The 26,153-nt window shown below is 39.3% G+C and overlaps 1 protein-coding gene across 3 annotated transcripts in view; it reads left to right on the forward strand.

Annotated features, from left to right (window-relative positions):
- The window catches only part of SPOP (speckle type BTB/POZ protein), an 82,266-nt gene that overhangs the window by 20,316 nt on the left and 35,797 nt on the right, over window positions 1–26,153 (forward strand). For 2 of the 3 annotated variants that reach the window (XM_069603682.1, XM_069603681.1), the window contains one exon: window positions 23,356–23,401. The exons of the other annotated variant lie outside the window; for it this stretch is intronic. The gene's annotated coding sequence lies outside the window, so the exon portion shown is untranslated. The remainder of the gene's footprint in view (window positions 1–23,355; window positions 23,402–26,153) is intronic. 3 annotated transcript variants of the gene reach the window in all.

Consider the following 26,153-nt stretch of genomic DNA (forward strand, 5'->3'; position numbering starts at 1 on the left):
CCAGTGTTGCCTTTTAGATGGAACCAAGGTTGTAAGTTTGACTGTCTAGCTCTTTTGACAAGCCTTATCAGGATGCTCTTAACTTGGTGGGGTTTTCAGGATTTAGGATCCATTTCTTAGTTTTTCAAGCGCACTTGTTTTTTTTTGGTGCACCAGAGTTGATTGGTCTCAGAGAAAAGTGGCTAGCCAAGCTCACATTGGGCTGAGGGATAAACCAGAATGCCTTTTTTTTTTTTCAGTTATTTATTTAGAGTTCCAAAGAATATCAAGGAGAAATAAGAAAGCCTTCCTCAGTGATCAGCGCAAAGAAATAGAGGAAGACAATAGAATGGGAAAGACTAGAGATCTCTTCAAGAAAATTAGAGATACCAAGGGAACATTTCATGCAAAGATGCTCAATAAAGGACAGAAATGGTACAATCTAACGGAAGCAGAAGATACTAAGAAGAGGTGGCAAGAATACGCAGAAGAACTGTACAAAAAGATCTTCACAACCCAGATAATCACAGTGGTGTGATCACTCACCTAGAGCCAGACATCCTGGAATGCGAAGTCAAGTGGGCCTTAGGAAGCATCACTATGAACAAAGCTAGTGGAAGTGACGGAATTCCAGCTGAGCTATTTCAAATCCTAAAAGATGATGCTGTGAAGGTGCTGCACTCAATATGCCAGCAAATTTGGAAAACTCAGCACCGGCCACAGGACTGGAAAAGGTCAGTTTCATCCCAATCCCAAAGAAAGGCAATGCCAAAGAATGTTCAAACTCATCTCACATGCTAGTAAAGTAATGCTCAAAATTCTCCAAGCCAGTCTTCAACAATACATGAACCATGAACTTCCAAATGTTCAAGCTGGATTTAGAAAAGGCAGAGGAACCAGAGATCAAATTGCCAACATCCGTTGGATCATTGAAAAAACGAGAGTTCCAGAAAAATATCTATTTCTGCTTTGTTCACTATGCCAAAGCCCTTGACTGTGTGAATCAAAACAAACTGTGGAAAATTCTTCAAGAGGTTGGCATACCAGACCACTTGACCTGCCTCTTGAGAAAGCTGTGTGCAGGTCAGGAAGCAACAGTTAGAACCGGCCATGAAACAACAGACTGGTTCCAAATAGGAAAAGGAGTACATCAAGGCTGTATATTGTCACCCTGCTTATTTAACTTATATGCAGAGTACATCACGAGAAACGCTGGGCTGGATGAAGCACAAGCTGGAATCAAGATTGCCTGGAGAAATATCACTAACCTCAGATATGCAGATAACACCACCCTTATGGCAGAAAGTAAAGAAGAACTAGAGAGCCTCTTGATGAAAGTGAAAGAGGAGAGTGAAAACGTTGGCTTAAAGCTCAACATTCAGAAAACTAAGATCATGGCATCCGGTCCCATCACTTCATGGCAAATAGATGGGGAAACAGTGTCAGATTTTATTTTCCTGGCCTCCAAAATCACTGCAGATGGTGACTGCAGCCATGAAATTAAAAGACACTTGCTCCTTGGAAGAAAAGCCATGACCAACCTAGACAGCATATTAAAAAGCAGAGACATTACTTTGCCAGCAAAGTTCCATCTAGTCAAGGCTATGGTTTTTCCAGTGGTCATGTATGGATGTGAGAGTTGGACTATAAAGAAAGCTGAGTGCCAAAGAATTGATGCTTTTGAACTGTGGTGTTAGAGAAGACTTTTGAGAGTCTCTTGGACTGCAGGGAGATCCAATTAGTCCATCCTAAAGGAGATGTGTCCAGAGTGTTTATTGGAAGGACTGATGTTGAAGCTGAAACTCCAATCTTTTGGCCACTTGATGCGAAGAGCCGACTTATTTGAAAAGACCCTGATGCTGGGAAAGATTGAAGGCGGGAGAAACGGAAGACAGAGGATGAGATGGCTCGATGCCATCACTGACTCAATGGACATGAATTTGATTAAACTCCAGGAGTTGGTGATGGACAGGGAGGCCTGGTGTGCTGCAGTCCATGGGGTCACAAAGAGTCGGACACGACTGAGTGACTGAACTGAACTGAACTGACGTATTTATTTATTCATGGCTGCTCTGTGTCTTCATTGTTATGCAGAGGCTTTCTCTAGTTGTGGTTACTTTCCATGGTTACTTTCTAGTTGTGGTGTGCAGGTTTCTCACTGGAGTGGCTGCTTTGTTGCAGATCACGGGCTCTAGGCACTAGGCTTCAGTAGTTGGGATACATGGTCTTATTTCCCTGCAGCATGTGGAATCTTCCCAAATCAGGGATTGAACCTATGTCTCCTGCAGTTGCAGGCAGATTCTTAACTGCTGGACCACCTGGGAAGGCCCCAGAATGCCATGTTATTAAGTTATATGGTGAAGGTTTTATTTGGGTACATTGAGGCGAAGTCCTTTCCATAATCTAGAAAACGTGTGTCTGCTCAGTCCTTTCCCCTCCTAGTGTCACAGTATTTTAAAAAATAATAATAATAGCTGATGTTTACTGAGCACTTAATATATGTCAGCTTCTGTTTTAAGCATTTTACTTGTTGTTTAGTTGCTAAGTCATGTCCGATTCTTTTGCGACTGCATGAACTGTATGTAGCCCACTGGGTTCCTCTGTCCATGGGATTTGTCAGACAAGAATACTGGAGAGGGTTGCCATTTCTTTATCCAGGGGATCTTCCCAAACCAGGGATCAAAACCAAGTCGTCTGCTTTACAGGTGGATTCTTTACTGTTGAACCACTGAGGAAGCCCATTTTACTTGTATTTAGCTCATTTAATTTTCACAGTAACCTTATGAGGGGGTATTAATCTGTATTTTACAGGTGAGGAGTCTGAGGTATTCAGTTCAGTTCAGTCGCTCAGTCATGTCTGACTCTTTGCGACCCCATGAACTGCAGCATGCCAGGTCTCCCTGTCCATCACCAACTCCCGAGTCCATCCAAACCCATGTCCATTGAGTCGGTAATGCCATCCAAACATCTCATCCTCCGTCATCCCCTTCTCCTCCTGCCCTCAGTCTTTCCCAGCATCAGGGTCTTTTCAGTGAGTCAGCTCTTTGCATCAGGTGGCCAAAGTATTGGAGTTTCAGCTTCAACATCAATCCTTCCAATGAACACCCAGGACTGATCTCCTTTAGGATGGACTGGTTGCAGTCCAAGGGACTCTCAAGAGTCTTCTCCAACACCACAGTTCAAAAGCGTCAATTCTTTGGCGCTCAGTTTTCTTTATAGTCCAACTCTCACATCCCTACATGACCACTGGAAAAACCATAGCCTTGACTAGACGGACCTTTGTTGGCAAAGTAATGTTTCTGCTTTTTAATATGCTATCTAGGTTGGTCATAACTTTCCTTCCAAGGAGTGAGCATCTTTCAATTTCATGGCTACAGTCACCATCTGCAGTGATTTTGGAGCCCAAAAAAATAAAGTCTGCCACTGTTTTCACTGTTTCTCGTCTATCTGCCATAAAGTGATGGAACCGGATGCCATGATCTTAGTTTTCTGAATGTTGAGCTTTAAGCCAACTTTTTCACTCTCGTCTTTCACTTTCATCAAGAAGCTTTTTAGTTCTTCTTCACTTTCTGCCATAAGGGTGGTGTTATCTGCATATCTGAGATCATTGATATTTCTCCCAGCAATCTTGTTTCCAGCTTGTGCTTCCTCCAGCCCAGCGTTTCTCGTGATGTACTCTGCATATAAGTTAAATAAGCAGGGTGACAGTATACAGCCTTGATGTACTCCTTTTCCTATTTGGAACCAGTCTGTTGTTCCATGTCCAGTTCCTGACCTGCACACAGGTTTCTCAAGAGGCAGGTCAGGTGGTCTGGTATGCCAGTCTCTTTCAGAATTTTCCACAGTTTATTGTGATCCACATAGTCAAAGACTTTGGCATAGTGAATAAAGCAGAAATAGATATTTTTCTGGAACTCTCTTGCTTTTTCGATGATCCAGTGGATGTTGGCAATTGGATCTCTGGTTCCTCTGCCTTTTCTAAAACCAGCTTGAACATCTTGAAGTTCATGGTTCATGTATTGTTGAAGCCTTGCTTGGAGAATTTTGAGCATTACTTTACTAGCTCAAAGTGAGATGAGTGCAATTGTGTGGTAGTTTGAGCATTCTTTGGCATTGCCTTTCTGTGGGATTGGAACGAAACTGACCTTTTCTAGTCCTGTGGCCACTGCTGAGTTTTCCAAATTTGCTGGCATATTGAGCACAGCACTTTCACAGCGTTGTCTTTCAGGATTTAAAATAGCTCAACTGGAATTCCATCAACTCCACTAGCTTTGTTCATAGTGATGAACACTTGACTTCACATTCCAGGATATCTGACTCTAGGTGAGTGATCACACCATCATGATTTTCTGGGTCGTGAAGATCTTTTTTGTACAGTTCTATGTATTCTTGCCACCTCTTCTTAATATCTTCTGCTTCTGTTAGGTCCATACCGTTTCTGTGCTTTATTGAGCCCATCTTTGCATACCAGATTGGCATACCAGACCACCTGACCTGCCTCTTGAGAAACCTGTGTGCAGGTCAGGAACTGGACATAGAAAAACAGACTGGTTCCAAATAGGAAAAGGAGTTCCTTTGGTATCTGTAGTTTTCTTGAAGAGATCTCTAGTCTTTCTCATTCTGTTGTTTTCCTCTATTTCTTTGCATCGATCACTGAGGAAGGCTTTCTTATCTCTCCTTGCTATTCTTTGGAACTCTGCATTCACATGGGTATATCTTTCCTTTTCTCCTTTGCTTTTCTCTTCCCTTCTTTTCACAGCTATTTGTAAGACCTCCTCAGATAGCCATTTTGCTTTTTTGCATTTCTTTTTCTTGGGGATGGTCTTGATTCCTGTCTCCTGCACAATGTCACGAACCTCCATCCATAGTTCATCAGGCACTCTGTCTATCAGATCTAGTCCCTTAAATCTATTTCTAACTTCCACTGTATAGTCATAAGGGGTTTGATTTAGGTCATACCAGAATGGTCTAGTGGTTTTCTCCACTTTCTTCCATTTCAGTCTGAATTTGGCAATAAGGAGTTCATGATCCAAGCCACAGTCAGCTCCCAGTCTTATTTTTGCTGACTGTATAGAGCTTCTTCATCTTTGGCTGCAAAGAATATAATCAGTGTGATTTTGGTGTCAACCATCTGTTGATGTCCATGTGTAGAGTCTTCTCTTGTGTTGTTGGAAGAGGGTGTTTGCCATGACCAGTGCCTTCTCTTGGCAGAACTCTATTAGCCTTTGCCCTGCTTCATTCTGTACTCCAAGGCCAAATTTGCCTGTTACTTCAGGTGTTTCTTGACTTCCTACTTTTGCATTCCAATCCCCTATAATGAAAAGGACATCTCTTTTGGGTGTTAGTTCTAGAAGGTCTTGTAGGTCTTCATAGAACTGTTCAACTTCAGCTTCTTCAGCATTACTGGTTGGGGCATAGACTTGGATTACCGTGATATTGAATGGTTTGCCTTGGAAATGAACAGAGATCATTCTGTCCTTTTTGCGATTGCATCCAAGTACTGCATTTGGACTCTCTTATTGACTATGATGGCTACTCCATTTCTTCTAAGGGATTCCTACCCACAGTAGTAGATATAATGGTCATCTGAGTTACATTCACCCATTCCAGTCCATCGTAGTTCACTGATTCCTAGAATGTTGATGTTCACTCGTGCCATCTCCTGTTGACCACTTCCAATTTGCCTTGATTCATGGACCTAACATTCCAGGTTCCTATGCAATATTGCTCTTTACAGCATCGAACCTTGCTTCTATCACCAGTCCCATTAACAACTGGGTGGTATTTTTGCTTTGGCTCCATCCCTTTATTCCTTCTGGAGTTAATTCTCCACTGATCTCCAGAAGCATATTGGGCACCTACAGACCTGCGGAGTTCCTTTTTCAGTATCCTGTCTTTTTGCCTTTTCATACTGTTTATGGGGTTCTCAAGGCAAGAATACTGAAGCGGTTTGCCATTCCCTTCTCCAGTGGACCACAATCTGTCAGACCTCTCCACCATGACCCATCTGTCTTAGGTGGCCCCATACGGCATGGCTTAGTTTCATTGAGTTAGACAAGGCTGTGGTCCATGTGATCAGATTGGCTAGTTGTCTGTGATTGTAGTTTCAGTCTGTCTGCCCTCTGATCCCCTCTCTCAGTGCCTTCTGTCTTACTTGGGTTTCACTTACCTTGGATGTGGGGTCTCTCTTCACTGCTGCTCCAGCAAAGTGCAGCCACCGCCCCTTACCTTGGATGTGGGGTAGCTCCTCTCGGCCACTGCCCCTGAGGTATAGAGAGGCTTTTTTTTAGTAACTTGCCTGAGATCATATAACTAGTAACTACTGTGTTGTTCTAAGCAAAAAATCACTTGGTAAGCATGAAACTTAGCAAAGAGAAGTAAAAATCCTTGAAGCTAGTCTATCTGGATCATGATCTATTCACTCATTCCTTTTTCAATATTTACTGAGCACCTACTATTAGCTGGGCACTGCCTAAATACTTGGCTTACTAAGGTTAAGTGCCCTCCTGGGTCACTCAGTCTAGTGGGAAAGACATATAATTATAATAGCAAGAGAGCTACACTTTGAGAGTAAATAGGAAGGAAGCATTTCATTCTGCTTGGAAAGATTAGAGTAGCTGTTTACCTCTCCAAAGAAGAAAGAAAGGCGTTCTAGGTAGAGGAAACCTTAATGCAGAGATGGTATGGTCAAAACAGCTTACTCAGCAGGAATGAAATAAGAAAATCTTACAATTAAGGTAGTATTGCAGTATACGAATGTTCTGAATTAATTAAACTGGTTGTTGTTCCTGGAGATCAAGAGAAACAGACAAGCTTGGGATGTATTTCTGAGGTAAAATTGATAAGACATGATGATTAAGTTGAGGGGGAGGTAGGGAAGTGAGGGAGAGTAAGAAGTTGAAGCTAATGTTTATAGCTTGAGTACTTAGATGAATGGTGGGATCACTGGAAGACAGCAGGTTTTTTGAGGAAGGATGGACCTCCATTTTGGACTTAACTTAGTTTGAGATGTCAACCAGATAGCCATGTGACGTCTCATGGCAGGAAGTTGGTTTGCATTGCAGAAGAGCTAGGCAGGAGCGTCTGTGGTAACTATAAAGCCATAGAAATTACTGAAATGGGGGTGATTATAGTGATTTTGATTGTCTAGAAGGCAGGGGCAAAAAAAAGAGGGACCATTATTCTTCTGTTTTCAGTAAATCCTTGTTAAATTTTTAGGTCCTTTTTTGTCTGCTTAAGTAAGTGCTTTAGTAATTCTTATTTGTGCTTATGTTAAAATGCACACAAAAACTGTTGTGTTTTGATTGTGGTGGTGGTTACATGTCAATTTTGTCAAACAGTTTGTACACAGAAAGGTAAATTTTATTGTATTAAAAATTGCTAAATAAGTAAATTCATCCAGAGTTTATTCCAGAGTTCTGTGGATACTTATTTCTTTTTGAATATTTTTCTCTCAGGTATGTGTGGTAGGAATTGAAATAAGGTTATAATTTCATTCTAGAATAAAGAATGAGGATTTGTTGTTGTTGTTGTTTAGTCACTAAGTTGTGTCCGACTCTTTGTGACCCTGTGGATCCCGACTCTTTGCCAGGCCCCTCTCATAAAAATAGTTTGAATTAGCTAAAGTTGGGAAAGTCAAAGTTTATAGATATGAGATATTTATAGGAGTAATTGGGTTGATTATAAATTATGTGGAAGACCTAAAGACATTGAACTTGTAGTTTCCATTTTTAATAACTTGTTGTGCAGCAATGGAAAACTCAGACACCTCCCTTTTCTCTGTTCGACAGTGCCTTGACAGTGTTGCCTTGTAGGGAGTATGTGGTCGTTAAAAACTTATAAAATGGGGGAAAGAAACACATTACTACTTACTTTTGGAAGTAATCTGCGTTACCTTATCTGACTGGATAAACTTTTCTGGCCAGTATGGACAGTAACCAATAAATACGCACATTGGTTGTCAGATTGTCTGCAGCCCATTTTGAACCATTATTTTCTTTTACATCATAGTCGTTTGCCATTTAACATAGCAACTCAACTAATGATCGCTTTATTCTCGACAGTATGCGCAAGCTCAGTGTTAAACTGAGTGTCTTTGGGTTTGATTTTTGGTTTAGTTTCAAGTAGTCATTTTTCTCTTCTTGATCCATTGCCACTTAATACCAATCTCAAGTCCAAGAAACAGATTCTTAAGTGTCTTGGAAACAGTAGACTGTATTGAAAGGTGTAATTTCATCTCCACCTGAGACCTGCCTCTTTGGTTATGTGATTGTAATTTTTTTTTCTGTGGTTTATCATTTTTATTTGAAAACTGTTAAACCTAAAATTTGTATCTACTAATTCGTGGAGTTCATTCTCTTAAATGGAACATTGAACTCCAATAGGTAGACTTTGCTAGTACCTGGAAGACTAATTTCAGTTGCAGCCAGTCTTAGAGGGCCTACAGGTAAGGGTTTTTTCTTTTTTCGATTGTTGTTGTTAGTGATGGCATTTTGTGACTTCCCACGTGATTTTTTTGATAATATCACGGGCAGGATCCTTGCCAAGTAACCCTTATACTTGACTTCATGTCCCATTTAGTTCAACTGCTCCTTCCTTTCCCAATTGATGCCTTGTTGGATACCTAGGTTATCTGCTCTGAACCCAGAGTCTGGAGTTGGACCCCACTGATAATTTGTGGTGTAGTCAGAGCAAGCACTAAGAAGACTTCTCTCGTTTTGAAAGATCCTTCTGGCCCTAGTGTGGGACTTGCTATGTTTGGTGAGTTTTACGTGTAGGTGTATGTAAGGTTGGCTTTGATTTGAGTGCTTCCTGTTGATGCTTAAAACTGTGATGCTTTTTTATATTTTAGAGATCCCCTGATAAAAGAAGAAACTGGTGGCAGTTTTCTTAAGAGATTTAATATTGGGTGTGGTTGATTTACTTGGGTGAGGAAAGGAAAAAATATGTCAGGAGTAATTTCATAGTGGGTGTTCCTAAACTGTTTTCCCACTTTTCTTATAAAATTAGAGGGAGCTTCTGTTGAAAACAGACATACTGCATTAGATATACCTCATTTTCCTGGTTTGAAAATTAAAAAAAAATTTTTTTTCTGCATTTCAGTGAAAGTCCCAAGTTGTTTCTCCCCCTATGGGATAGCATACTACAACTGCAGATGTAATAAGTATTTAAAATAGCACATTATAGAAAAGTAAACTTTTATATGTATCAGTTTTTAGAAACTTATGTGTTCCCTCTGGAGTTCCCTGATGTTTACATCAGTTCCGTTCAGTTCCTCAGTTGTATCGGACTCTTTGCAACCCCATGGACTGCAGCACGCCAGGCTTCCCTGTCCATTACCAACTCCCAGAACTTGCTCAAACTCGTGTCCATTAAGTTGGCGGTACCATCCAACCATCTCATCCTGTGTCACCCCCTTTTCCTGCCTTCAGTCTTCCTTAGCATCAGGGTCTTTTCCAGTGAGTCAGTTCTTCTCATCAGGTGGCCAAAGTATTGGAGCTTCAGCATCATTCCTTCCAATGAACATTTAGGAATGATTTCCTTTAGGACTGACTGGTTTGATCTCTTTGCAGTCCAAGGGACCCTCAAGAGTCTTCTCCAATACCACAGTTCAAAAGGATCAATTCTTCCGCACCCAGCCTTCTCTATAGTCCAACTCTCACATCCATACATGACTGCTGGAAAAACCATAGCCTTGACTAGACAGACCTTTGTTGGCAAAGCAATGTCTCTGCTTTTTAATATCATGGCTGCAGTCACCATCTGCAGTGATTTTGGAGCCCAAGAAAATAAAGTCTGTTGTTTCCATTGTTTCCCCATCCATATGCCAGGAAGTGATGGGACCGGATGCCTTGATCTTAGTTTTTTGAATGTTGAGCTTTAAGCCAACTTTTTCACTCTCCTCTCACTTTCATCAAGAGTTTCTTTAGTTCTTCTTCGCTTTCTGCCATAAGGGTGGTGTCATCTATGAATCTGAGGTTATTGATATTTCTCTAGGCAGTCTTGATCCCAGTTTGTTCTTCATCCAGCCCGGCATTTCGCATGATGTGCTCTATAAGTTAAATAAGCAGGTGACAGTATACAGCCTTGACATAGTCCTTTCCCTATTTGAAACCAGTCTGTTGTTCTGTGGCTGGTTCTAACTGTTTCTTCTTGCCCTGCATACAGATTTCTCAGGAGACAGGTAAGGTGGTCTGGTATTCCCATCTCTTGAAGGAATGTTCCACAGTTTGTTGTGACCAACATGGTCAAAGGCTTTGGTGTAGTCAATAAAGCAGAAGTAGATGTTTTTTCTGAAACTCTTGCTTTTTCCATGATCCAGCAGATGCTGGCAATTTGATGCCTGGTTCCTCTGCCTTTTCTAAAACTAGCTTGAACATTTTGAAGTTCACAGTCACATATTGCTAAAGCCTGGCTTGGAGAATTTTGAGCATTACTTTGCTAGCATGTGAGATGAGTGCAATTGTGCAGTAGTTTGAACATTCTTTAGCATTGCCTTTCTTTTGGATTGGAATGAAACTGACCTTTTCTAGTCCTGTGGTCACTGCTGAGTTTTCCAAATTTGCTGGCATATTGAGTGCAGCACTTTCACAGCATCATCCTTTAGGATTTGAAATAGCTCAGCTGGAATTCCATCACTTCCACTAGCTTTGTTCATAGTGATGCTTCCTAAGGCCCACTTGACTTTGGTCTCCAGGATATCTGGCTCTAGGTGAGTGATCAAACCATCGTGGTTATCTGGGTCATGAAGATTTTTTTTATACAGTTCTTCTGTGTGTTCTTGCCACCTCTTCTTAATATCTTCTGCTTCTGTTAGGTCCATATCATTTCTGTCCTTTACTGTGCTCATCTTTGCATGAAATATTCCCTTGGTATCTCTGATTTTCTTGAAGAGATATCTAGTCTTTCATATTCTATTATTTTCCTCTATTTCTTTGCAGTGATTACTGAGGAGGGCTTTCTTCTCTCTCCTTGCTATTCTCTGGAACTCTGCATTCAAATGGCTATATCTTTCCTTTTCTCCTTTGCCTTTAGCTTCTCTTCTCAGCTGTTTGTTAAGGCCTCCTCAAATGACCATTTTGCCTTTTTGCATTTCTTTTTCTTGAGGATGGTCTTGATCACAAAACAGATTTCCCAATCTGGGGATCTGGCAAAGGAAGAGGATTTGGGTGTCTGGAAGGTAACTTTTACTCTTCAATTTTAGCTTCCTGTGACTTTGAAATTATTTATACTGAATACATGTTGCTTTTAGTTTTTAAAAAGCATACATGAAGAGAGGCAAATGTAATTTTAAGTTTTTCCAAAGGGTCATAGAACTCTAACTCTGGCAGGGACCTTAGAGAACCTTGGATAGTTGACCTCAATTTAAGTATAAGAAAACTTAGATTTAGGAAAGTATCAGCAACACCTACGCTAGAATTCGGATCTAAAGGACTTCAGGAGCTTATGAATATATTGATATGTTCTGTTCTTATTCTGACAGTTTATTTAACTGATGTCCATTTCTCATTGTGAAGAATTGATTTTGAAAGACACAGCAAAATGTTGACCTTTGTAAGACAGATCTTAATGTAACTACCTCTGGCAATAAAGGTAAAATGGTAGTGTTAACTCTTACCTACATTTGTAACTTATCCTTAAAAGAGAGTTTATTTATGAGTTCTGTAAGTTTTTAATATTTGAAATGAGTTCAAACCTTCTCTTTTTTATTTGAGTACTAGCTGACTATCCTAGATTTTTAAAATGATTTTATGAGGTTTTGCTCCACCTAATTTTCAGGAGTGAATAGATGGATAAATACTTTTTGTGTCTTCTAAGTGGCTTGCTATTTAAAGATCAAGTGTACTGAAAAAGATGATAGGGAAATTGTTTAATGGAGGAATTTTATACATTGAAGATGAATTCTCAGTTCTTTAAAATATGAGTTCTTCTTTTAACTGTAAGTTGAGTCTTTTCTGGGCTCTTCAGGGCCAGAAACATTTTCTCTTAATTCAAACCAAGCAAAGAAATTGATACTGCTGAGACTGGTGGTTTAGCTTCAGACTGGACATCCAAACTGCAGTCAGTGAATATTTTTTATGGTTGATTGACTTTAGGGTTCAAGCAATGGTTTTTTGTTTCGTCACTAAGTTCAAACAATGTTTTGTCACTAAGTCATGTCCCACCAGTCTCTTCTTTCCATGGGATTCCCCAGGCAAGAATGGTGAAGTGGGTTGCCATTTCCTTCTCCAGGAAACACATTTATTAATGCTAAGGGTAGTTGCTGGATGTCAAGTAAAATCTGTTTTTGATGTGACAAGTTGTATAGGTGGGAAAAACAGTCTTCCAAAAGTTAAATAATCCATAGATCTCTCCCAGATGGGATCTCTATTTGATAATAATTTGATTTGGCCGCTAAGATGACTTGGTGGTTGAAAGGAAAGGGCTTTCAAGAAATCAAGGAGTCTTTTTAGATCTTGAGGATCAGAGTCAAATATCTCTGCAGTTTTAATCAGTTAAGGTTTGGTTGAATTGAAAGGAAGAAAAGGTTATAGAGGGCCAGGGACAAAGAGTTGAAAATTTATCTTTGTAACCTCATATCCTTGGTGAGGAATCCAGTTTCTGTAGCCAGTTTAATTGTGTTGTAAATGCAAACTGACCTGTGGAATTGGGTAGCCTGACAGTTAAGCAGTTGAATTAGGTATGACTGGAAAACAGTCATTTTACTGGATATTCATTATATCCTTTTCTACCTCTAGAATATTTTCCTAATTCCTCTATTCAGCAGATGTCTATGAAGCACCTTCTGTGTGCCAGGTACAATACAGGATTCTCTGGGCGCATGTCCCTTGCCCTCAAAGAGTATTCAGGCTCCCTTGAATCAAGTAGTATTACAACTTTTCTTGTTTTTTTAGTATCACTCAAAAGGGATTTGTTACAGTTTTTGTTATTATTTATTTCTATATCTCCAAAAATGCTTTTATGTGTACCTTTTCTTTTACTACTTGTAAACCAGTTTCTCATTTCAGGAAAAACAGATCTCAGCTCCCAGTCAGTCCCATTATGATCAGCTGTTTTCCTTAACTGGTAGAAAATAAACTGTGTACTTGAAGCCTTCTTAGTGGTCAGAAAAACTAATAATTTGTTTTAGGCAAGATAGAATCCAGGCTTGATATTATCATTTTTAAAAAGAGAAGCCTAAGTGGACGCAATAAGATGATTTTCAAAGATCAAGGGTGGTTTTGTTAAACATTTTTACACCCAAAAGAAAAAGAAGGTTTAATTGTCTTTTGGACGTGAACAAGAGAAAGACAAGGGGACTGCTTCTGACTTTGAACTGGGTGTTATCTTCCCAGAGCTCCCACTGTTTAGGTTCTGGTTTCAGATCTGCAGGACCAGAATGTCAGTATTATAAGTGCATTCAGAATATGATCAGGCTATATAAACTGTAGACAGTGTAGAGAATTAATTCACAGAAAACAAATCCATGGACGAATGAGGATGGGGCTGTTACTTTGATTGTGGTCACTGAACGCCTTTTTAAAAAGAAATGACTGTTGAGCTAAAAGTAAATAACAAGAAGCAAGCAATATGAATATCTAGAAGTGTCTTCCAAGCTGAGGGAAGATAGTGCTAAGGTCCTGAGATGGAAAACGGGCTTGGCTTATTTATAGAAAGGCCAGTGTGTTTGGAGTAAGGGGTAGGTGATGACTTTGGCATAATGGGCCAGTTTCTATTAGGACCCTATACTACTACTACTACTACTAAGTCGCTTCAGTCGTGTCTGACTCTATGCGACCCCATAGACAGCAGCCCACCAGGCTCCCCTGTCCCTGGGATTCTCCAGGCAAGAACACTGGAGTGGGTTGCCATTTCCTTCTCCAATGCATGAAAGTGAAAAGTGAAAGTGAAGTCGCTCAGTTGTGTCCGACTCTTAGTGACCCCATGGACTGCAGCCAACCAGGCTCCTCCGTCCATGGGATTTCCCAGGCAAGAATACTGGAGTGGGGTGCCATTGCCTTCTCCATTAGGACCCTATAGGGCTCCAAAATCATTGCAGATGGTGACTGCAGCCATGAAATTAAAAGATGCTTGCTTCTTGGAAGAAAAGCTATGACCAACTTAGACAGCATATTAAAAAGCAGAGATGTTACTTTGCCAACAAAGGTCCATCTAGTCAAAGCTGTGGTTTTTCCAGCAGTCATGTATAGATGTGAGAGTTGGACTATAAAGAAAGCTGAGCATCTAAGAATTGATGCTTTTGAACTGTGATGTTGGGGAAGACTGTTGAGAGTCCCTTGGACTGCAAGGAAATCCAACCAGTCCATCCTGAAGGAAATCAGTCCTGAATATTCATTGGAAGGACTGATGCTCAAGCTGAAACTCCAGTGCTTTGGCCACCTGATGCAAAGAGCTAACTCATTGGAGAAGACCCTGATGCTGGGAAAGATTGAAGGCAGAAGGAAAAAGGGGATGATGGAGGATGAGATGGTTGAATGGCATCACTGACTCACTGGACATGAGTTTGAGTAAACTCCAGGAATTGGTGATGGACAGGGAGGCCTGGCATGCTGTGGTCCATGGGGTCGCAAAGAGTCAAACACGACTGAGTGAACTGAACTGAACTGAGGGTCAGGTAAATGAGACAGAATTTTATTTTAAGTGTGGATAAATGGAAGTGTGACATGATTTGATTTACTTTTAAAAATATGTGTATTTATTTCTTTGGCTGTGTCGGTCCCAGCATGTGGGATCCTCGCTACATCATTCAGGATCTTCGTTTCCCTGGAAGGACTCTCTAGTTGTAGCGCATGCTCTGGTCTACTCCACAGCATGTGAGATCTTAGTTCCCCAACCAGGGGTCGAACCAGTGTCCTCTGCATTACAAGGTGAATTGTTGACACTGGTTTACTGTTTTAAGTTCACTGTGGCTGCTCTGTGGTGAATAGATTGGAAGATCAATTAGAAACCAGGTAACATTGGTGCCACTGAGAGAAAACTGCACAAAAATGGATGAACTTTGAAATGGATTAATGTAGATTACATTAGAGAAGCAGTACAGCTGACAAGACTTGTTGATAGATGGGATATGGAAAGATAGGGGTTTTGGCTTGAGCAACCGGATAGAAGATGGTGCCATTTAGTATTTTAGTCATGTTAGACTTCTCAAATGAATATAATTAAGGAATGTTAGAAATTGTGCTTTTTAATTCTGTAAGCTTCTGGCAAAGGAGAGAGATCTCCTCTGGAAAAGACAGTGTTTGTTTGTTTTTGGTAAACTCAGAAAACTCGGACATATTAGAACAGTAGAGATTTCATTTTAAAAAATTAACGATTAGGTGCTAAAATATAGAAAGTTATTAAAAAGTATTAGGACATGGGATTTTTTTTCCCAGGTTCTAGTCATGAAAGTAGGCCTGAGCCTATCAACGGTTTGCCCAGGTGTCATTAATAATGGTGCTCAGAATTTGTTAGAACAAAAGAGCATAATTTTCAACAGAGTTACCACTTGAAAATGAAATCAGAATTGAAAGTTAGGATATATAGTTAGGTATCTTCTATCAGGGTGTTTATCCAATTCCTCCATGTTGAATAATCCTTGATCTAAGAATCATCTGGTCACAGGAATTAAAGTATTGGATTAGAAGCTGAAAGACTTGGAGTTCTGAACTCAGTCCGCTGTCTTAATAGTCGTGTAACCATGATAGCTATTTCAAATCCTGAAAGATGACACTGTGAAAGTGCTGTACTCAATATGCCAGCAAATTTGGAAAACTCAGCAGTGGCCACAGGACTGGAAAAGGTCTGTTTTCATTCCAGTTCCAAAGAAAGGCAATGCCAAAGAATGCTCAAACTACCACACAATTGCACTCATCTCACACGCTAGCAAAGTAATGCTCAAAATTCTCTAAGCAAGGCTTCAACAATACATGAACCATGAACTTCAAGATGTTCAAGCTGGTTTTAGAAAAGGCAGAGGAACCAGAGATCCAATTGCCAACATCCGCTAGATCTTCGAAAAAGCAAGAGAGTTCCAGAAAAATATCTATTTCTGCTTTATTCACTATGCCGAAGTCTTTGACTGTATGGATCACAATAAACTGTGGAAAATTCTGAAAGAGACTGGCATACCAGACCACCTGACCTGCCTCTTGAGAAACCTGTGTGCAGGTCAGGAACTGGACATAGAACAATAGACTGGTTCCAAATAGGAAAAGGAGTACATCAAGGCTGTATTTTGTCACCCTGCTTATTTAACTTATATGCAGAGTACATCACGAGAAACGCTGGGCTGGAGGAAGCACAAGCTGGAATCAAGATTGCTGGGAGAAATATCAATAATCTCAGATATGCAGATAACACCACCCTTATGGCAGAAAGTGAAGAAGAACTAAAAAGCCTCTTGATGAAAGTGAAAGACGAGAGTGAAAAAGTTGGCTTAAAGCTCAACATTGAGAAAACTAAGATCATGGCATCCAGTTCCATCACTTCATGACAGATAGATGGGGAAACAGTGGAAACAGTGTCAGACTTTATTTTCCTGGCCTCCAAAGTCCCTGCAGATGGTGACTGCAGCCATGAAATTAAAAGGCGCTTACTCCTTGGAAGGAAAGTTATGACCAACCTAGATAGCATATTAAAAAGCAGAAACATTACTTTGCCAACAAAGATCCGTCTAGTTAAGGCTATGGTTTTTCCAGTGGTCATGTATGGATGTGAGAGTTGGACTGTAAAGAAAGCTGAGCACGGAAGAATTGATGCTTTTGAACTGTGGTATTGGAGAAGACTCTTGAGAGTCCCTTGGACTGCAAGGAAATCCAACCAGTCCATCCTAAAGGAGATCAGTCCTGAATGTTCATTGGAAGGACTGATGTTGAAGCTGAAACTCCAATATTTTGGCCACCTGATGAGAAGAACTGACTCATTTGAAAAGACCCTGATACTGGGAAAGATTGAGGGCAGGAGGAAAAGGGGACGACAGAGGATGATATGGTTGGATGGCATCATCCACTTGATGGACATGGGTTTGGGTGGACTCCGGGAGTTGGTGATGGACAGGGAGGCCTGGCATCCTGCGGTCCATGGGGTCGCAAAGAGTCAGACAGGACTGAGCTACTGAACTGAACCATGATAGATTGTAAACCCCTTAACTTCTGTTTCCTTATTTGTATTGTCTCTCTTTGTTTGTTTGTTTCCTTATTTGTAAAATACTTGCCCTGCATGCCTCACAGTTCTGTTAAAAAAAAAAAATCCCAAAGAAAATCATGAATGTGAGAGTACTTTGAAGACAGTGAAGCACTGACTACTGCTTGTAAGGAAATGGTTATATAGCTTAAAGCACTTACCACAAAAGGACCTTAGAAGTCCTTTTAAAGATGACAAAGAAGTTCTTGCTTTAGCAGCACAAATACTAAAATTTGAACAATACAGCGATACAGAGAGGATTAGCATACCCCTCCTCCACAAAAAAGACAAGGAAGGTAGTGGTGGGAGTGTTCAGGCTATATCTTGACTGTGAATCTTGAGGTTATGATTTCCATTAAACTGTAGTAGTACTCAACTCTGTATACCTATTCTATGTGGCCTTGTAATTATTAACCAAATGACTTGTGAAACAGAGAACCCCAGATTAATGCGATGAGGATGACATAATGAAAGTTTGGTTTTGCTTTCTTATTTGGTAGTTAGAATTTTATTCCTTGACATAATGAAAATGAAAGGCAGCAGAATGTGGTTAGTATTTTTTACTTAAAATTTTCCCCCTTTATTTGCTCTTTGGGCTATGGAGTGAGCTTTTGTTTGGTTTACTTGGAGTATCTTTTTCTTAAGAAAGGAGAAGTGTAAACATGCCAGAGGCTTGCTGGCAGTTGAAAGCAGCTGTTGGTCAGCAAGAGAAAAGCTGGGGGGGGAATACAGGTTGGGGAATGGAAAATGAGAAGCAAGAAGGAGGAAAAACAGATTTCAAGGCATGCTCAAGAAAAAGCATTTAAATCATTTTCCAGAAGGCTCAAGTTTTCTTTTTAAAAATCTGTCTTCGAATTCAGGTACTATTCTTTGAGGTGACTGAAGAAGGGGTTGGTCTTAGAGGAGAGTGAGTGAAAGGGAAAGATGGAGGACAGGCTTTCAGGAGGTTAGAGGTAGATGAGGAGGAGGAAGGAGAAGGTGCTCTGTGGAAACGTGAGAACTGACTGAGCATGTCCTGGGTTACTGTGTGTTATTCTTATTGAAGTATAAAGTCAGTCCCTTTGCTCCCTCTGCTTAAGTAACCGTAGTGCTCTGTTCCCATTAACTGGGGGCAGTATTTAACCAAGAGCTAAGTTTTTTATTATTGAGAAGAACTGGACTGAATTCATTGGCTTTTTTGGTTTGGTTCAGACTATGTTATTGTGTATTTAACATATTGCTGTGATGTTGATTTTTTTTTTAAAGCTTTTCTAACCTACAGCTCCCTCTGAATTTATTATTTTGGGGGGTGGTGGGGGGGAGTGGGGAAGCCTAACAAGAAGTAGAGAGATTGTGACACCTTCAGTTGAAGTCCTCCTGATTGACTTTCTCAGTTTCTTTTTCCCACGTCACTCCCAAGAGACAGTCTCTAATCTCTGACCATGAATTTCGTATCCATCCAGTACGGGGTGTTTGTGTGAACATATAAATTCTATCACAGTCACTTTTTTTATTTATTCTATTTTTTCAAGATCCACGTGGTTCCACAGAGATCTAGGTACCTTGTTTTAGCTTTTTACCCTTCTGTATGAATATATCAGTTTACCAAATCCCCAAACCTCCATGATGGATATTTAAATCGTTTCCATTTTTCTTTTTGCCATTACAGACAAAACTTCATTGAACAACCGCCTCATACCGTTTTTTCCTCCTCGTTCCTTGTTATTGCTTTTTTGGTTTGATTTTTATCCAAAATATCTTATTTTAATTCTCCCATTTTGCCAGTTTTCTTTTACTAAGACCAGAGGCTCTGAAATGTTCTTTTCCTGTGGATTCTCTCTGGACTTGGATAAATATGGCAACCTTTGCATTTAATGTTCTGTATTTTTATTGTTTCATATCCAGTAGCTGATTTTCATATACATCAGTGACTGCTCATCTTTTCCCTTTCTCAAACATTATATGTTTTATTACTTTTTAACTCCTAAAATATGTCTCACCCATTAAATGTAGGACTGGTAGAATACGTCTCACCCATTAAATGTAGGACTGGTAGTTAATGATCTCCAGTCCAGTTCATGCAGTTCTTATATTGTCTTATAAATTCACCATGATCCAAATGTAGCTGATACTTACAAAAGAGTTTCTTGTAGCATTCTTAGCCAAAGTAAACATTTTAAAAGTGTAAGCCTTTACCTTAGAACTATCACAGGTAAATTTTGTTTAGGGATCATATGATTCAGTGACTAGTGTTTCACTTGCATCTTTTTCTGGAATCTTTAATCTGCTGTGTGGTTGCGTGCTCCCACAGTGGTGCCCACATGGCCTGTAGCCCGCAGGACTCCTCTGTCCGTGGAATTTCCCAGGCAAGAGTACTGGAGTGGGTTGCCAGTTCCTTCTCCATTAATCCACTGTACTTTAGTCATTATTGTGAGGTTGGGCGTATTTGTAATTTTTATGTTGCATGTTTCTTACCCCCTTTTAAAAGCTGGATTCCCATTCAGAGCTTTGAGCACTTGGAATGCTAAAGTGTTATAAAGGAAAACCGGTTCTCTTCTCTAATAATATACCGCTCCCCCGCCCCACCGCAACCCCTACCACCTGCTGAAGTGTTTTAGTAGGACTTCCTTTCTTGAATATATCAACTTTATGTTTTTAAGACACAATATATATCTTTAAGAATTTATGTGCTAAGTGTGTTTAAAAGCAGTTGATAAGACCTTAAAATGGAAATGTAATAAATATAACTAGAATATCAGGTGGCTGTGTATTTTCTTCCAGATATTGTTTATATCCTTAAGAAATAGTTCAAGTCACAAGTTATTGTGGTTGGAAAGTAACCTTTGGATCTAGGCTTGTTCTGACTTTATTGTAGGTGAAGTGTTCCAGTGAAAGTATAACTTCTATCTGTATGTTCAGAAGTATCTGTCTGATCACCCAGTAGGCAGTTTTGTTCAGTGAATTATACCTTCCTTATCTTGTAATCACCAAGTTTGAATGGAGTTCCTTACCTGCTCTTTATCACATTAGTCCTATGTTTTATGCTGCAGAGAAATGCTTCTATTTTAAATCTTTCTTCAGAATAAAAATATGTTCTTCTGTGGAACACCAGCACCATGAAGTTTTGTTTTTCCTTCCACTCTAGAAACTCTGCTATAAAAAGTTTTAGTTCCTAAAGTCAAAAATAATTTGTTCTTGGAACCATAGTTACCGTATTGGGATATTTCATCTGGATCCATGATAAAAGACTTTACTGTTTCTGTAGGCATCAGAATATAAAGAATCTTCTTCTTGAATTATATTTTGTTTGCATAATTCTTACTTAAAACATCTTTTTCTTGATTTTATGAAAATATGCTCACTAAAAAAAAACAACAACAAACTTTAAAATAATAGAAAGTATAACTAAAGGGAACAGTCCCTCAGTCTTAGTAGCTCCCTTAGTGGTTACGGCGACTTAGTTCTGCACCAGCAGTACAGGAGAGCTGTGGGGTTTCCCAGCATTGTCATCATTAAAACATGGGATGCACATTTGTTTTAGGGGAAGATACAATTTAGTTCATATCGACTTTTTATTTACCTATAAGTCAGTAGTGATAAGAGTAGAAATCTAAATCTTTTTAGTAAAACTTTATTAATAAATTTGATTTCTAGAGAGGGGAAACCTTTTTTTCAAATGTATGACGTTACTGTCTAATCTTTCAAGGATAGAAATCTAAAGAGCAGATTAATTCAATCATTTATTACATAAGTATTTATTTCTGATTTTCCATGTGCCAAACACTGTCTGGGTATAGCAACAAAACAGACATCTGCCGTCCTACATCTCAGGTAAAGTATGATAGATGACCTTACGTGCTGTAGAAAAAAATGAAGGAAAAATGAGACTGTGGCTGTGGGGGCTGGGGATGACATGTTTAAAGGTGTCAGGGAAGGCCTCACAGAGCTGGTGATTATTAGGGAAAGCCCCACAATGGTGAGGTTGTGTGCCAAGAGAATATCTGGGGAAAGAGTTATCCAGGTAGGATAAAGGGCAAGTACAAAGCCCTAAGGCAGGAACGAGCGTTATTCTGTCTGAGAAACAGCAGCAGAGAAGAGCGATGTGGCTGGAACACAGAGCTCCAGAGAACATAATTGGAGATGAGGCGAGAGAGGTAATGAGGTCCAGATTGTGCAGGGCCTTTTCAGTTATTTTAAAGACTTTGGCTTTTACTCAGAGTGAGATGGAAATCATTGGAGGTTTCATCCATGATTAAACTAAAAAGGTAATGGCAAAAAATACTTACGTTCAAAAGTTATGGTTTCTTATAATTCGGGTATTAACTAATGGCTCCTGGTGAGCAGTCGTACAAAGATTTAAACATTTGTGTCAGTACTGAAAATTTCCCAGAAATACAGATCTTAAGTATTACATTTAAATTCAGAGAAAGGAAGTATAATAGGAAAGCCTGTCTATAGATATTCATTCCTGAGTGGCCCTGCTTTATTGCTAAGTTCTTACCCTGAGTTGCCTTGCAAAACAAGTCAAGGATGTATTCTGTGGAAGACACTGTATTCACCCTTAGACATTGGAGGAGATATATACATACCATATATACTCTATTTTATGTTAATGCCTTGTATAACCACCGTTTATACCTATAAATACCATTGCTAGCACCTAGAAGAAGCTTGTTGTATTCTAGATCATAGCCCCTTTTAGATCATAGCCCCTACCACTGCTCAGAGGTGTCACTGACCTGACATTTGTGGTAGTAGATTCTTCTTTGTGATTTCACCACGTAGGATTCATTGCAGACCAGTATAACTTAGTTTTGTCTGTTTTTGAACTTTATGTAATTAAATGGGATAACATTACATGTGTTCTTTCATGTCTTCTTTCAGAACCTAACTATATGTTTTGTAAAGTTCATCTGTGTTGTTACGTAGAACTGTAATTTAATTGCCATGTATATATATTCCTGTCATGAATGTATCACAGTTTGTGTATCTGTTCTGTTGATATTTTTAGTTGTTAGTACCATTGCTGCTGTGAATGTTCTCATTTATATGTGCGATGGACATGTGCAGGACTTTCTCTGGGCCATATTTGGGGGTGGAATTGTTGGATCTTTAGTTTAGTTAGGGGTTTCCCAGGTGGCGTAAGAGTAAACTGATTTCCAAAATGGTTGTACTGATTTGTCTTTCTACCCACAGAACAGGGTGAAAGTGTTCCTGTTCCTTCTAGTCCTTATCACTAAATTTTGCCTGTCCACTAGGCCTAAAAGTGTGCGTTCTAATTAACTGAGAAACCAAAATATTAAACGCAGTTGGTGTTCGGTAAATATCCGCTAGATAAATTTGACCTGACTCTTGCTACTTTAAATCTTCTAATCATGCCTTGTCCATGTTTAGATTCAGTAGTTTAGTATGGTTTTTGGTGAGGGCTCAAATCCACTGCTGATAGTAACTAGACTTGGTTAACCAAAGTAAGAGGAGCTTATTTGTACCAGGGTATCAGTTAAAGATAACATCTACATTTTCAGGAAAATATTCTGTTTTTTAGGGATTACCCCCAATGTAGGCAGTATTTCCTTTTCTCATAAAAAGGAAGATAGCACCAGAATTTTCTGCCTAGCTTATGTTCCTAGAAGCCTAGCAACCATTTTTATCGCTGTTTTTGTTTTGAGTGACTTTGTAGGATATGGTAAATTATTTAGGGTGGTGGTGGTGGTGGTTAGCTAAGATATCTCACTGGTCTTCAACAGCAACCTCAGTGTGGCAGCTGTTTATTAAAACCATAGGATACATAGCTTTGTTTAAATGCATCTTGCTTCGGTGTAATTGACCCACAGAGCACTTTTTATAAGGGATATTTTACATAAAAACTTGATAGTAGTTTTTAAAGCATTTTGTGCAGTTGCTGGCAAAAATGATTGCTCTCCTCTTATAAATGTTGACATGGGGCAAGTCACTTATTTCATTATTGCTGTATTCATAGGCCAGTTCATTAGAAGAATTAACTTGAATTTTTCTGACTTTAATTTCTAAGTATAACCTTTTTGAGAGATGACTAGTAACTAGAGCACTCAGAACTGGTGTTGAGATACAAGAATGGCAGTTTTGACTAGTAAATCCCACCTAATGTATCACTTGCTTTTGTGAAATTTTCTCTTTTCAAAATAGCCTAGGTAAGTGGAGACTTGTATGAGATTGAGAATCTTAAGTCTGATTCATCATCTCTATTTCCCACAGAGATTTCCTGTTAGACAAGACAAATTAGAGTCTTCCTACTGACTTGGTGAGTTTTTACATAGTTTTATTTTAAACATAGTTTAAGATCATGAGGATAGAAGTGGAATGAAATGCATAGAAGTGTTTATCATGACTTTAAAAAGTACACATCTTGAGTGCAATCTTCTGTCTCATTTCAGTGCAAATAGTATGTAAAGTTAGAAGTCATATAAGGTGATAATATTAAGTTTTTTTTAATAATGAGCATTACAATCAATGTTAAACATTTTTCACAACTGGTTTATGAAAAGAGGTCTAATTATGAATATTCTTTCCTGGAGTAAACCAGAGTTATTTATTCAGGTCTTCTCTGGTGCCTGCTATATATAGGATAAGGCTTTACACTAATGATGGAGATGAGAAAAGATGTTTTAATTTTTAATTAATGGTTGATAATACATGATCTGGACATTTTTAGAGTAAGATTATTTTTCTCCCTAGAAAAGATCTTCATTTTAGAAAAGGGCTTCATTTTACTCTATATAAAAGGAGTTTGATTTTGAGCAAATTATCTGTGTGTATGTACCTCAGAACTCCTCTCTCTGTGTGTAACTTAGATATTTCTACCATTCTCGCTACCTACCATCTTGAAAGTTTTGCTTGTGGCATGAGGTTCTTACCTTAAATGCTTATGTATGTTTTTACACAGTTTTATTGGGTAAAAAGATGTTATTGCATTTTAATCTTTTACATTCTGCCAAGTCATCAGGAGCCAGGAAATTGTGTTAAGACAGACATTTTAACTTTGACCTGTTTTGTCTGCCTGTGTGGTTTTACTTTTTCCTTGCATCATGAATTTTGGAATGAACACTTAAAACCGAGAACTTCCTGCTCATCCTTTGTCCCATTTAGTTTAGTTAGAACCTAGAAATTGGCTTATTTTTAAGAACTTTGGAAAGGAGAATTTATTTTTTGCAGGTGGGTTTAGGTAGGGAACATGGATCCAATGTAAACAGTCATCAGATTTCTCTACTTCAGACCACACTTGAAGGAAATAAAAGCACACGTATACCTCAGTTGTCTCTTTTGCGGTTACAGAGAGGTCTAGATGTCTCTCATCAAAAGTTTCCAGAGAACACTGAATTCTATACTACTGGATAGTAGTTGTTGTTCAGTCGCTAAGTCGAGTCCAACTCTTTGCAAACTCATGGACTGTAGCACACCAGACTTCCTTGTCCTTCATTATCTCCCAGAGTTTGTTCAAATCCATGTTCATTGAGTTGGTGGTGGCTATTTAACCATCATATCCTCTGCCATCCCCTTCTCCTTTTTCTTTAAATCTTTCTCAACATCAGAATATTTTCCAGTGAGTTGGCTCTTTGCATCAGGTGGCCAAAGTATTAGAGTGTCAGCATCAGTCCATCCAATGAATATTCAAAGTTGATTTCCTTTAGGATTGGCTGGTTTGATGTCCTTGCAGTCCAAAAGACTCTCAAGAGTCTTCTCTGGCACCACAGTTCCAAAGCATCAATTCCATGGTGTTCAGCCTTCTTTATGGTCCAACTCTCACATCTGTACATGACTAAGTAGCTTTGCTATGTGGACGTTTGTTGGCAAAGTGATGTCTCTTTTTTAATACATTATCTAGGTTTGTCATAGCTTTCCTCCCAAAGAGCAAGGATCCTTTAATTTCGTGGCTGCGGTCACCGTCTGCAGTGCTACATAGTATGCAGTCGTAAATGCTGAAGAGGATTGGTTGCCCTTGAGTAGACCAAATCCTCTGGAGCAGGTGGGTCTCTTCAGCTTCTGAGTTAATGAAGTTACCCCAGATTGTATACCCCAGGGCCAGCTTAGAATTTCTTCTTTGGTATGCATTCTTGGGCCCCTTCTCTAGCCAGATTGCGTTAGCAAGAAATATTTTTAAATGGTTTGACTAAAACATTGGTGGGCAAAGAGAACTGCTTGTTGAATTTGGCTTCTCCGAAGGCCAGAAGACCCTGTGAGGCTATACAGCCTCTGCCTGTTTGTTGCATAAAATGACTGTTTAGTTTTTGAATTCATTACAGATTGGACATGCTTAAATTGTATTAAGACCAAGCCACTCATCTGTTTGCTGTTTGATTTTATAAGGTTCTTCATAGTTGAGGTTGAGGGGAGAAGGTGAAAAAATGTAACTTCTCAAATCTCAAAAAAGCTTTATATAATTATATAATAGTCTCTTAACCATAAGGTTTTGTCCCTCTTCTTCTTCCTCTTCCTTCTTCTTTTTTTAAAATTCTGTTCCAGCTCTTGTTTTAGAATAAATTTTCTCAACCTAGAGGAGAAGTCTTTGATAACATGTGGGATGTGTTAAAATCTTCATTTTTCCTAAGTTTGCTCTTTGTGGCCCTAGAGATTTGTGCCCAAGCCATCAGTGGAATACACATTATTATTATTTGTGAAGAGAGAGAAGTTGCTGGTGGTTTGGTTCTGCCTGTCTAACTTCATTTCTAAAGGTGTTTTCCTTTGGAGCTGAGATCCACTTTGAAGTGAAATAGCCCCTTTATAGTCAGATTTGTTTGCTGATTTGAATTCATGTCTTTCTATTTTAGCCATCTCCCAAATAATGGGTTTTGAAAGTGATGTGTGGAGAAGCTTAATCTGATGAACACTGTCTGCCTTTTTTTTTTTTAAAGCAGTTGGAGGAAGTCGGCTTTTTGTTTGTTTGTTTTGTATCTTATCCTAGCAGAGGTTTAGTGATTAACAACAGCAGCATATCACCTGATGAAAGAACCCAGACTTTGTGAAACCTGTGCTTGTTGTACTTATGGTTTATTCTG

Source organism: Ovis canadensis, chromosome 11 (assembly GCF_042477335.2).
Source record: "Ovis canadensis isolate MfBH-ARS-UI-01 breed Bighorn chromosome 11, ARS-UI_OviCan_v2, whole genome shotgun sequence".
NCBI lineage: Eukaryota > Metazoa > Chordata > Mammalia > Artiodactyla > Bovidae > Ovis > Ovis canadensis.